The sequence below is a fragment of the Misgurnus anguillicaudatus genome, chromosome 24, assembly GCF_027580225.2.
Source record: "Misgurnus anguillicaudatus chromosome 24, ASM2758022v2, whole genome shotgun sequence".
Lineage (NCBI taxonomy): Eukaryota > Metazoa > Chordata > Actinopteri > Cypriniformes > Cobitidae > Misgurnus > Misgurnus anguillicaudatus.
In genome coordinates this window covers 23,030,943-23,044,783 of record NC_073360.2, presented here as the reverse complement: position 1 = coordinate 23,044,783, position 13,841 = coordinate 23,030,943, and the positions used below count along the sequence as shown (strand labels likewise).

The following is a 13,841-nucleotide window of genomic DNA, read 5'->3' as shown; positions in this document are numbered from 1 at the left end:
CATATGCAGAGTAAGGGCGCCGTTACAGCTTTGGCTGCACTACTTATGCAGTACAGCTCTTGTAAATACTTTACTGTCAGGCTTTATTTTTGTTGATTGACTGGTGTCTGGTGTCAAATGGGACGCTATAAATGAGATAGTTCGGGTCCTGTATTCTGATCAATTAGAAGCTTGCTATAATGCAAAAAACATGTGTCATCTAGCCACTGAGCAGTGTTATAGGTCAGATACAGCAAATATAGACCCCTTAATCGCCTCAGTCACTGTGATGTCACCGCTCTAGCTGGAGGCAAAACATAAGTAGGAACTCCAGGCGCGCTAAAAGTTTGAGGTTTGGACTTTACAATGTCACCTTGTTGTGTTTTTGGCTGCCAGAATAGAAGGAACAGCACTTTTGATTCAAAACTAAAGTTTTACCGAATCCCGGCAGACATTCCTTCACAGAAATCAAGAAGACAATTGCGGTTTAATGCAATACGGCGTACAGACTAGACGGAGACGATCATACACAATGCTCTTGTTTGCAGTGCACACTTCATATAAGGTAAAATAATCTATGCATATGTACTGGTGTGTTGGTTTTATCTAGTACAAATCAGCAAGATTCTGTTTTATAGGTGAAAAGTCACCAATCCTCGGCGCTATTTTTTAGCTTAAATTTTAAACAAACATAGAATCTATGTTCAGATGTGTGTGCCATCCTTTGAATGGTCTCTTAAAATAATATACATTGGTAACCATAGTTAGTGATAGGTTACATAAGACAATAAGCCTGGACAAAATTACCCAAACCACCCGAAAGTAATTCATATGTCTAAGAAATATCCAAAACCTGGTTAAAATCGAGAGAGTTAATTTACAAAAATAGCTGTCACGGTCCCGGAGAATCAGTGACTGTACATATTCGGACAGTTACTAACCTTCTTCTGCATCCATGTTTAATAAATCCCCCCTAAAACGTGCTAGCTTACGCTTGTCAACATTGCGTCCGCGGCTCTTTTGCCTCCAGCTAAGCATCGCCCACCCTGAGACGTTGCAATGTTTACAAACTTTTAAGGGGTCTATAGACCCCTTCAAGGTTTGTAAACATTGAATGACTATCAGGTGCGCGCGCAGCATGGGGTCAAACTGTTCATACCATCCAGGCTTTATAATTTTATCTAACAGGGCTGAAAAATGATGACTTACCTCAAATGTAGTGAGCACTACAAACACAAGCCTTTTTGATATTTGCATTGTCCCAGTCTGCACGTTAATTTCTTGCAGCCACAGATGTTGTATTTTTTGTTTTTAAGATTCTGCATGAATCGCGAAAACTTAACGGAAGACCTGGTGCGATTTTCAAAGCCCACGACGTAAGTAGGCATTTTTAACGATACAGCATAATAAGCAACTCAATCTGCTGTAATTACTTTTCTGACCCCGACATGCGCAGTGGGAACCGCCTGTGACGTGAACCGTGGAGGGGTCTATAGAGACCAACTATTAACTGTACTAAGTATTATATGTTTAAGTCAGGCGCTGCGTCCGGAACCGCCTACTTACATACTATATAGTAAGTGAAAAGCAGTCGGCCAGGAAAGTAGTAGGTCCGAATTCTTTCTTTCTTTATTTTTCAGGCCATTCCAGCATCTATGGCTATTTTCACGGCGAGAACTAGTAAATCAAGGTTCCCACACCTTAGTTAACTTAAAATTCAAGGACCTTTCAAGGACTTTCCAGGTCCAATACCCTCAAATTTAAGGACTAAACGTGGGGACACATTTCAAGTAAAAGGCAAGATTAAGTTGTGTTACCTTTTAAGATACCTTGTTACAGTTCCCTTTCGGGGCCTCCAGGGGTAAGTGCGTCTGAATGTGTATTTCAAATTCAACCAATGGTGAGGCTTAACGACAAAGACTGGGTGACGCAGGAGCCAGGAAGTATGGAAAGGGAGACACAGCGTCTCGTTCCCTTCTCAGGGAACAACAGTTACATACGTAACCAGAGACGTTTTCATGTGTCAAACACAATTATGCAAAACAGCGTTTTGGTATGAATCAACATTCGCAAACAGAAGATACTGTATAAGAGCCTTGAATTTTTCCCCCAGATTCACAAACTTTCAAGAATTTCAAGGACCCGTGGGAACCCTGGGTAATCCAGGGGCAATTTGGTATCTCTAATTCACCTAACTTGCATGTTTTTGGCCTGTGGGAGAAAACCGGAGTACCCGGAGTAAACCCACAGTGACACAGGGAGAACATGCAATCTTCACACAGAAAGGCCACCTGACCTAGCCGGGGCTCGAACTGGGGACCTTCTTGCTTTGAGGCAACAATGCTTCCCAGTAGGTAAAAAAGTATCCAGATGACCTAAAAAGTAGAGGCGTTGTCATATTCAAAAATTTGCAGTGTCACAAATCTAAAATTTCTAAATTCCAAAAAATATTTAACTTTTTTCTTTGCTTTTTTATTAAAGTTTCATCCAAAACTTAGATGCAAGTAAGCACTGGGTAAAACATCTTGATTGTGTTGAGGAAACTTTTCCCCAAAACAAGACATATCAGTTTTTACAAACCAGCCAAGAAGACATCAAACCACAAATTGTAGGACATGGAAGTATTTAAACCATAAATGAAAAAAGCTGCGACGGGTCGTACCATTCTGTACTTTAGCGTTTAAATTCTATGTGATGAAGAGCCAGATGAGTTTTTCATTTGTCGTTACTTCTTTCACAGACAGTGAGTGATCTTCAAGTGAAAAAGGGATGATTGCCAATCCAACCCTTACTTTGAGTTGGTATCCAAACAGCTGCCATATGAGCCACTTCTCCTCTGTACTGTGGCTTGAGGTCAGGATGGACAGGCTGCACATTACGTTTATGAGATACGAGCAGAAGGCCTGCTGTGGTGTGATGGACGTTCACACAGAAGCGCATGTAAAAGGCTCCGATGTCTGGATGGAGGCCTGGGGTCAAGCCTGCAGCTGCAGCTCGGTGTCTGAGATTCATCTGTGATTGATGGAAACGCCACACATGTCTGAGTCCTGCCACTTGGCGGCAACATGCTGCAAAAGCAGCAGAGGTAAGACTGCGTGGCAAAACTGACCTGTGGTTAGTCTGAAACTGCAGCATTCTGCATTGTGGGACATTGAGTCTACAGCTTCAGCCAGAAGTAGATTACAGCCTGCGTGTAAATGACACAATCCAGGAATATGTAGCAGCCACCGCAGAAGTGCGAGCACGCCATCTGCCAGCCACAACCTTGTCTCTAGCCACATCGCAAATACACTGATTGAGCGTTTAGTTGTACAGAGAGACGAGTAAAACAACAGTAAAAATCTGTAAAAGCTATTAGTCTGCATTTCTATTTGCCATCGCTGACCTTTCACAGCTGTGGATCCTTAATGTCACGGGGAGAGAGACATGACTATCTACAAACAGATTATCATCACAGCTAAAACCCTCCCTGGATTCAGGCACAGAGATTAATAGGGGCATTTAACTTCTCAAACTTGTCTCAAAGCCACTATTCATTGATTTCAATATAATCTGGGTCAGATCAATCCAATTTAAAGCGTTTTAGAGCCAATGTGACACAAATGATATGCTCCCAGATTGATTCATGGGACAATGATAGCCCTGAAAAAGTATCATCAAATTGGCCGCTTCAATCGTTCGGCTTTTTGCATTGTAACTAATGGCCCAGTTCTAATGGACGCAGTGCACGTCCAACATAATAGAATTTCCTCTCACTGAAAATCGAGAGTTCGATTTGAAAGCGTCAGTAAATTTCAATTATCGTTATAAAATCATATCAGTGTTTCGGTGTAGCACACTTTTAGGTGATATTGAGCACAGATATTAAGACCTCCCCCGTGACTTCAGACATGCCATTTTATCTCTGTCACTTTTGTCCCGACCATTTCTTTAGTAAAGGGCAAGTTAATACATATCAAATTTGATTAAGATAAGGTCAAATAAAGTTCTTGGGTTATCACAATTTTTAAAAACGAACAGCAAGGGATTTTAAACAAATTAAGTTTTTTCTCTAAGACACTGACAATTTTGGAAAATGGCCACTAAAGACAAATCTAGAAATAAGTCTGTATTTTTATTTATTTTTATGTATTTCATTAATAGGTGTTTTACATAACAAATTGTTGGTAACCTTTGCTCACTTGCTAAATTTAACACACTAAATTCATAACCTTACAGTGCTTCAAACCCCAATATACACCATCTCAATTACCCGTTTAATAGCTGGGTACAAACTCACAAAAATTCAAAGAGGCGCACCTGCGAAATCCATCTCCCCTCGGTATGGTAAGACAATAAAAACTCTTTTTCGGTACTCTGCCTCCCTCATCTGACACCGTGACCAGATCGGAAAAGTGAAAGATTAACAGTTCCTCGGTTAAGGTTATATTTAACTATCATTGTAAACATCTGTGTTGCTACAATTATGCTCATTGCGTCATTATGTTACAAGCTGGCCAACTCATCACTTTTATAATCTCATAAACTTTTTCATATTTTAGCACGGCTCTGATGTAGGACTACATTGCGAGGTTTAAACGATTTCACTAACCTGAACGGAAACTGACAAGGGGAAGCACATATAAAATAGGAAGTCTGGAAATGAAGAGGAGTGTTAGCAAATAAATCCATTTACAAGGCGACGTCATCGCATTTTGGCTGCGGCTCTTTACAAGCTTTCCCAAAACGAACAGACAATTACATGCTGTGGAAATGCAAAACAAGTATCGCCTTAAACTGAAATCCCAGCTGTCCTGAGAAACTTACCACGAAACATAATGAGCTTAATTTGTTAACTCAACAAATGTGCCATAAATTCAATAGAATTAAATTTATTAGAAGTGGAAATTGAATCGCTTAAAACGATGATCAACTCGCATTGCACGAGATAAGGAAAGATATGAAACCCTTAAATTTTCCTCCGAAGCTTTCTGTGTTATCATTTAAGGAACATGGAAAGCAGATGCTGTAAGTGCGAGATATTTCTTTTCAAAAGGTGTTTGAGGAAAAGGAAAAAACAGACAAATCGCAGCTATGATCTCTGGACCGTGCCGAGTCCCACGAGCCAGCCTCGTATTGATTTATAACAGCTATTTCCAAGTACGGCAATGTAAAAACACAGATGAAAACAATTACTCTATTTTTGTAGGCAACAAGTGAGGTGGGTGGTAACTGAGACATTTTCGAGAAGAAAAAAACTGTCACAATTTTGCGCCCTCTCTCCCTCTGCCCCTGTCTTTCTCAAGCCGAGCTTCAACACACAACAAACGCTGGCCACATCACAGGCTTCGTGGGGCCTGAGGGGGCCCTTTGATTCCAGCACGCCGTGGGCATTAGCAGGAAAGTAATTAGGGTAAAAAGTTCAACCGCAGCTTCATGTCTGCAGCACTGCCAGAAATACATTTCCTCCCCTTTCACTGGGCTCTCCACAGTTTCGTATGCATATTGGAAACACATTGAAATGAGGAGCCTGTTGCAGGGGCCCTGGTGCTCTTGTGCTGGTGTTTACAGCGTTTAATTACTGAAGGATGAAACAGATGCTGGGAAGGAGACGGGATTGACTGTGAAGGTCAGAGTAACAAACAGACAGGTCTGAGAGCAGCTTCTCTCAAATTTCCTGATGGATCATAGATGTCTGTGTGGAAATGAGATTTCATTTTGACAAGATCCTAACCAAAGCTCCCGCCCCCCACAATTTCCAAAAAGGTCAAATGCATATCAAAGTTCAGTTTGGTGATGTTTGTTCTGTTTCACATAGTCTCTCAATTATTAGTTCATAAAAGCTGCATAATAATTATTTTGTCACTATTAAAGACTGCAAAAAGAAATCAAAAAGCTCTGTAAAAGTTTAAGTAAAATAGCAAGTGCATTACTCCTAAAGTTGCACAATCACGTAAACGATGATGTTACATGACCGCGTGCCTCCTCTGCAATTAATCGGAAAGATAAGGAGCTGTAAGCTCATGGAAAAGCGATCCGAAACAAGTGCCCTTGAAAAACAGGGAAAAACTTCAAAGCCACGAGATTCCCAGCCCCTGAGAACGTGAGTTATGTGGCCATCCAGTGATCATGAAAGAGCACACAGGGATGATCTGAGAGCCAATGATGCACCTGGCCTGAACTTTCCAAATAACTTGAAGGGTAAAGGATCCATCATGGGAAGGAAAAGCATTTATCTCTAACATGACTGTAGAGGTGAAGACTGTGTCTGTCAAATCTATCAGCAGATCATAATGCTGATATCTCAAATTACACTGAAACAAAGAGCAAAAGACAGATCTAGTAAAATAAGACGAATGTCTGAGGAGAAAGTGAATGAGGTAGAGCGCTAAACTTTAAATGTCACGTTTTTACTCCCTGAGCTTCTGAAATAAAGAAATAGACAACTCAGAAGATGCATGACCGCAACAGCATTTTATTTCATCTAATCTTTTAAACGTCTGCATAAGAAGCCAAAAGTAAACTGGTTTTAAAGCAGACCCACACTGTAAAAAAAAATGCAGCATGAAGTTAAAACAACTTGGATTTTCAAGTCAATTCAACCTACTATTTTAAAGGGCACCTATTATGCAAAATGCACTTTTACAAGGTGTTTGGACATAATGTGTGTTGGCAGTATGTGAACAAAACCACCATACGAAGAAAAAAAATGTACTCGCTCCTTGTTTTTTTGATCACCATTAAACCAACACAGTCTCATTAGACATGCTGTTTTGATTCTATCATAAATGTGAGGTCACATTGATAAAGCCCCGCCACTTACAGTCCTGCATTAACATAGTTTCCACCCTCAGCGAGTATTCTGTCCAACAGATACTACTGACTGATGATACTAGTAATCAGATTTATTTTAACTGAAAGCACTCACTGTCTGTTTGTATGGAAGTGTGGAGCTGTGGCTCATTTGCATTTAAAGGTACAGACATTAAAACAGCACATTTTTGCTCCCACCCAAATAGGGTCATTTTGGACATGCTAAAATCAATGATCTGTGGGGTATTTTGAGCTGAAACTTTAGAGACACATCCTGGGCACACCTGAGACTTATTACACCTTTTAAAAAGGCCATAATAGGTGCCCTTTAAGTTTTGGCTTGTGAAAAGTTGACATAACTTATAAAGTCAAGTTTAAATTGTTGATTTAATTTTTTTAAGTTAAAGTAACATAAAAATATGTGTTGATTTGACATAAATGCTGCATATTTTTTACAGTGCATGTATCATGTGCATCGGCAGAGAAAGGAGACAAAATGACTGACAAAAAAGACAATTGAGCAAGAGGCATGAGACCCCCATGCTACATCTTATATACAATTTGGATGTTTGTTTGTTTGTATAGCACACAACTACAGCGCTATGCTGCCCAAGGTGCTATACAAGCAAATTATATAAAAGAAACACATCATAAATACATCATAAATACCAAGGTAAAGATGTGCACACATAAACTTTTAGTGCTGAAAGACAAACACACACACACACACACACAGTGAGTGTGTTTACATGCACAGTTTTATGCAGATTATGCTTAATAAACTGATAATGTGTGGGGTCATGTAAATGCGTATAATGGATTTCTTTTATCAGGGAAAGCCCATAAACGGCATAAGCAAGAACCTAAAGGCAGAGGTAGCTCATTACCCCAATTTCACATTGCATGTAAACACCTTAAACAGCTTTCTCGCAGTTTTGTTCATGTGCGCATGTCTCCGAAAGTAAGAGCAAAGTAATGCATCAAAGTCTGCGCTTGACTCAAGTTTTAGCAGAGATACTGTGAAAATGAAAGCTCATGTTACATTGACAGGTTCTACAGACATTAAAAGAGATACAACAGTATAGCTTAAGAAGGCTTTTTGAATGACTATATGAAGAGTTTGGTTCCAAAACGCAATAAACGCCATTTTTGAAAAAAATGAGTTACTGCCAAAATCAGTATTATATCAGGTCAGTAGTTAAAAGTAAATAATAAATTTTACGCAAAATCCAATACCCGCCGTGATATTCTGTCATCTTTTCTCCCTTTTTTCCCAAAATGCGACAAACGCCACTCCTGCTTTTTTACAGAACGCAATAAATCCATTTCTGATATTACAGCGGACCATTCACGCAATGTAAACAAACATGGCGGCGCGCTGAGTACACGGAGTCCTAGTTTTCCTCATCTACTTTGTACTTCGTGATCAACAAACAAAACAAAATAATACTTTAATAGCATTGCCAAACCTGTGATGGTTTTCTGTGACGGTAAAGAAACGTAGGCCATCAACAGCTAATAATTTCCGCGAGAGGCACTCGGTTGCTTGTTCTCCAGACAGCATCAATCTTCTCATGCTAAAACATTGTGTTCTTACAAAGTAAGTGTTTTGGTTAATGCCATTAATGTTTATTTTTTAATCATTGTATACCACTAGTCAACTAAATAAATATAAAATGGTAAAGATGAATGCACATTTATACATTGATTTAATAGATTTATAGCATTTTGAAATAAAAAACTGTCATGGATTTATTGCATTTTGTGGAAAAAAGAATTAGTTTTTATAATAAATCTTTGAAAATCAAGTTATGGATTTGAATTTTTTATGTTTTTATAACCTAAAGATGCTATGTGAAAGTTTGTAACAGAAAATAGTGGTTTTCATCTTGTCACTTTCTTGGTATAGAAAACACGTTTTTACCGAAATTTGTCAGAATGGATTCATTGCGTTTTGGAACCAAACTCTTCATATGTAAAATGACAGAAAAAATTTACGCAAAATTTCTGTAATTTATTGTGCCCTTTATTTCACTGTATTTTTCCAGCAACCAGTTGCTGCAATTTTACAGTTTTTTTACAGAGGTTTTTTACAGTATAGGTTCCTGCGAGAAACCTGACAAATCTTTAAATCCCATGTAAACACAGTTTTCTGTATATCCGGTTTATTCATTCACCAAACAGATTAATCCAATATTATTTTCGAAAGTTGCTGATGGACAGTGATGCTCTTTGGTATACAACAAAAGTGGATGGTCTTCACATAGCACATCTGAATGTATATGAGTTTTTCTCAATTCTAGTTCCTGCGCCCCCCTCCCAGAATGTTTAGATGTCTCACTATATAAAAAACCACGTGATTCAACTCATCAGCCCTCTCTCAGAAAAGGCATGTGGGCTGGAAGTGAGAAACACTCATGTATGGAAATGTGAATGAGATATGGGAACTATGATGTAGGGAAAGATCATCAGTGAGTAAAGTGGCTCACCACAACTATCAAATGTCTTCAGCGCCTGGCACCTATATTTTCTTTGTATTAACAAAAGCAGCTATCTTCTGTCTCTATTTTCATTCTGTAATATACAGATTTAGGTAAACTATTCATTGAAATTGATCATGTACAGATTCACACATGATAAAAACATCCGACAACTATCAGATTCATTTCTCTAGTGCAGGTCCACTGATCTCTGCATGATTGCTTTCACTAAGCCAAAAGATCTCACAGTTCCGGGTGTGATGGCAAGAGAATAACAGGCTCATGGGCTCTAAAAGCATCACTTCCCAATCCTCTTTAATCCAGTGGCCAATACAAACGCACTGAGATTTATCATTTAATACACTTAAGAGAGATCCTTCACATCTCAATAAAATGCAATGAAAAGCACAGCTTAATAGCACAGTAGGCTTTGGCTAAATCGCTTTATAAAATAGTCACTGGAGAGAACTGGTTTTCCGCTCCTTTCAGCTATTGTGTAATTAATAAGCAGACAGTGGATGCCAGCAGGACTTCACATGGAGACAGCTTTAGAACAAGTAGGGCCATGGTCAAATAAATAAATAAATACACAAACCACTGATAACACCGGCTTTGTGTGGGGCTCAGTGGGACTGGACGGATTATAGCTTTGGGCAAAGGATGTGATAGTGGGCTGCTCTTTAGAAGCATAAAGTAGCACACAGGTTTCGCTACAATAATCATTATTCAAAACTTTGATGGAAAAGATTTCAAGCATCATACATGACTGATACATAGGGTTTCCTAAACTGGGGTACGCAACCTCTGTTGTTTCACAATGGAATTGCAGGGGGTTTGTGAGTTGAAAAACCATTAATTAATTACAATTAATTCATAAAATGTAAATAAATCAATTTAAAATTAAAATATCTAAATAAAGCACCTACTTACAAAAAAATCATTCTTTTTTTTTTGTTAAATCTGCATGTCATGTATGCTTGTGATGTAGTACTCGAGTCCGGTCTCAGACTCAAGACCGGTCTCGAGACTGATTTCTGCTTTCTCTGACTCGTCTCGGACTTGTTCCTTCAAAGACTCGGTCTTGACTCGGTCTCGGACCACAGTGGAAGGACAAGAACTCGTAATTTCAGACCGAGCCCTCGAGACCAACGCATTTTTTAATGTTCATATAAAAAAAAACACACAACACATAACAACACAACACATAACAATAATATTAAAATGCAATGTTGACGGGCATTATTTGAAAATGACATCCCATTGTGCAATGCAAAGATGCTGCCGTCAGAGCCGTTTATTTATCTCTAGAAAAATATGCAGAAGATGATGCGTGTGGTAGGGATTTTTTTAATGATAGTAAAAGCATAGTCCATATTAAGAGGTTAAGACTGCTACTCTAAACAATTCCCAATCTAGCTTAGTCTGTAGGCCTAACTGTTAATTATTAACAGGGGTGATATTAAATCATGAATATAAAAACTGACATTATGGTCTTGGTCTTGACTCGGTCTCAACCCTTCAAAGACTCGGCATAGGCGGTCTCGTCCCCATCACTAATGTGAGCATTATATCAGAAAACTAAAAACGCGTGCAAAATCGATATGTTTATGTACCGATAAATGAAAAATACCAAATGAAAATACAATAACAACAATGGTAACTGTAACTATGTAAAATACTACTGATCAAAACTTTAAAACGGATGAAAAATAAATGTTTTGGAAGTTAACTTGCATATGTGCTATCCAATTATTGAAATCAGTTCGGCTGACAGAAAAGTCTGATCTAGATAAACTAATATACCAGGATAAAGGCAGACAAAAGGATATGTCAAATGGTAGTAAATGTAAAAAAAGAAATAAAAAGAAAGCCATCAAGGGCCAGATTAACAAACAGCTGGCGCCTGTGCAAACACCTCTTTTGTTGTAAAAAAAAAAATACTGTCTACATGCAGTAAAAAATTAACGCTGAAAAGGTATGGACACAGATATTTTTGAGCCTGACCTATTTGCATATACATTTGTAGTGTAAGTTTACCTTTCAGACACAATATTTAAGTTAATCAATTAATCAAATTAAATATTTGCGCTATTATTTCTATAGTCTTAAATTGCATTTTTGTGCAATGTGCACTACGCTATTTGCGCTATTATTTCTATAGTCTTAAATTGCATTTTTGTGCAACGTGCACTAGGGAGGGGTGTGCCATATCATACCGTCCATGATAACACCTGTATAATTTTTACATGATAAAAAAGTCATTTTGCGATATATATGAAATAGCGATGCGATCACTTGTGTTTTACATGAACTAGATGAACATTTATCTCACATCCCCAAATGTGCCATTATGACTAATGTTAATGTTATTTATTTGATGTTTATGCGAACAAAAGAGCAATTACATGTAAAATCGTTTTAAAATGTGTAATTTTTTGTAATTTAGAGCTTCTTTGTAAGTTGCTTTGGACAAAACCATCTTCTTAATGCCTACATGTAAATGTAAAATCTAATTTTTAAATTATTAGCTAATGACTTAAAGGCGGAGTCCACGATGTTTGAAAAACGCGTTGGAAAAGGAGACGGGCCGACTACCAAAACACACTTATAGCCAATCAAATCAAATCAAATGCCGTGTTGCGTATGTGTGGGGCGGGTCTATCAACAGAAGGTCCAGATTCTATTGGGGAAGGGGCGTGTTTGTTTAGGTGATTTCAAATATCAACATTAGCTTTCAAACATCATGGACTCCGCCTTTAAGTTACTGAGATCTGTTGGGAGTGTATGGGAAACCAGTAGGCTTGCCGCGATAGTCGGTGAAACCGTGATAACCGGTGCTTCAGCCTCTCACCGGTTATATCACTTGCCCACCGCGACACCGTCTTTCACCGTCGTTTTGATATTTTAGTGTAATTAAATAATTTAGTTTCGTTAGAGAGAGCAAACACTTACAACTGAATGTGTCTGTTGTCTGAATTCAGCGGGGCTGAACGCGCGTCACGTCACAGAGCAGCCGCAGGTGTCAGATTTCATTTATTCCTGTCAGAGTTTGCAAGGCGAGCTGACTGACCAGATGATGACAGAAGCCCCGTGCTTTGCTCGTTTTTGTTATAATATACATATATGATGTTTAATATAAGCGAGATCGTTTTGTTGTTGTGTTTTTCATCAAGAAAAATAATAAACCCATCATTCAAGCAGCGCTTTTATGGAGAAGTAGCCGGTTGCTCTGCTTGGGACTGGCGGGTTCTGTGAGAATTACCTGCGCAAATTGACTCAAGCACTTAAGTAACTTAAACCAGCTGTTGCACTCACATTGCACGCAAATTCATAGGTGATTTAACACAGCTTAAGCAAACGATGCATTTAAACAGTGGCGTAATTCAAAAGTGAAAGTAAAATGTGCACGTCTGCATGCGCATTTATAAGCCCCTCCCATTCGGTGATACCGGGATCACCGAGTTTGTGACGCGCTGATTAACCGGTGGGAAAATTACGTCACCGCGGCAACCCTAGAAACCAGTAGAAAATCTGTTGTAGTGTCATAGTGATAGTAAATTTTTCATGCCATTTCATATCTAGTTTGTAATAATAATTTAAATAATGATTCCTTACTTTTCTCAGTACTCAAAGCGCTTTACATATGAACAGTGGAATCTCCTCAACCACCACCAATGTGCAGCATCCACCTGGATGATGTGACGGCAGCCATATTGCGCCAGAAGGCTCACCACACACCAGCTTATTAGTGGAGAGGAGACAGAGTGATATAGCCAATTAGTATGAGAGATGATTAGTAGGCCAAGGATGCCAGGGCACACCCCTACTCTTTTTCGAAGGACATCCTGGGATTTTTAATGACCACAGAGAGTCAGGACCTCAGTTTAACGTCTCATCTGAAGGACGGTGCTTTTTTGACAGTATAGTGTCCCCATCACTATACTGGGGTGTTAGGACCCACACAGACCACAGAGTGAGCACCCCCTGCTGGTCTCACTAACACCACTACCAGCAGCAACCTGGTTTTTTCCAAGTGGTCTCCCATCCAAGTACTGACCAGGCTCAGCCCTGCTTAGCTTCAGTGGACAAGCTGTCTTGGGCTACAGGGTGATATGGCTGCTGGTAAGTTTGTACTTTGTTTAACCTGATAAGGAACACTCTGTCGTACACATTCACGATTTATAATGAATATATTCGGATGTCACGTTTATTGTGCAACGTCTGAGGAACAAATACGCCCCCTTGTGGAATTTCAGCCGTTCCATAAGAGGCTACAGGGACAATAAGTAGGATTTACCCCCATCTAGTGGTGAAATTGTATTTTGCATTCAAATGAACAGTGCTCTCTAGCGCCTCGCCTTTCCAAATGCGTGTTGCAACTACGGTAGCCGTTATGTAATCACTGATCTCCTTGTCCGCTTCAGCTGGTTCACGTGTTCTGAATGAAAATGCGTTGTGGAAACACGTTGGTAGGCAAGTGCTTTTTGTCCCTCTCTGCTATTATAGTTTATCAATACAGCGGAACGACATGAAACCTTGGACTTACCCGTTCGATGTAAGTAAAGAAAAGAAATTCTAAGCTTACAAAGA

The 13,841-nt window shown here is 39.2% G+C and overlaps 1 protein-coding gene across 4 annotated transcripts in view; it reads right to left on the bottom strand.

The window, feature by feature from the left end:
• The window catches only part of bcas3 (BCAS3 microtubule associated cell migration factor), a 289,480-nt gene that overhangs the window by 254,152 nt on the left and 21,487 nt on the right, over positions 1-13,841 (bottom strand). The gene's annotated exons all lie outside the window — the stretch shown is intronic.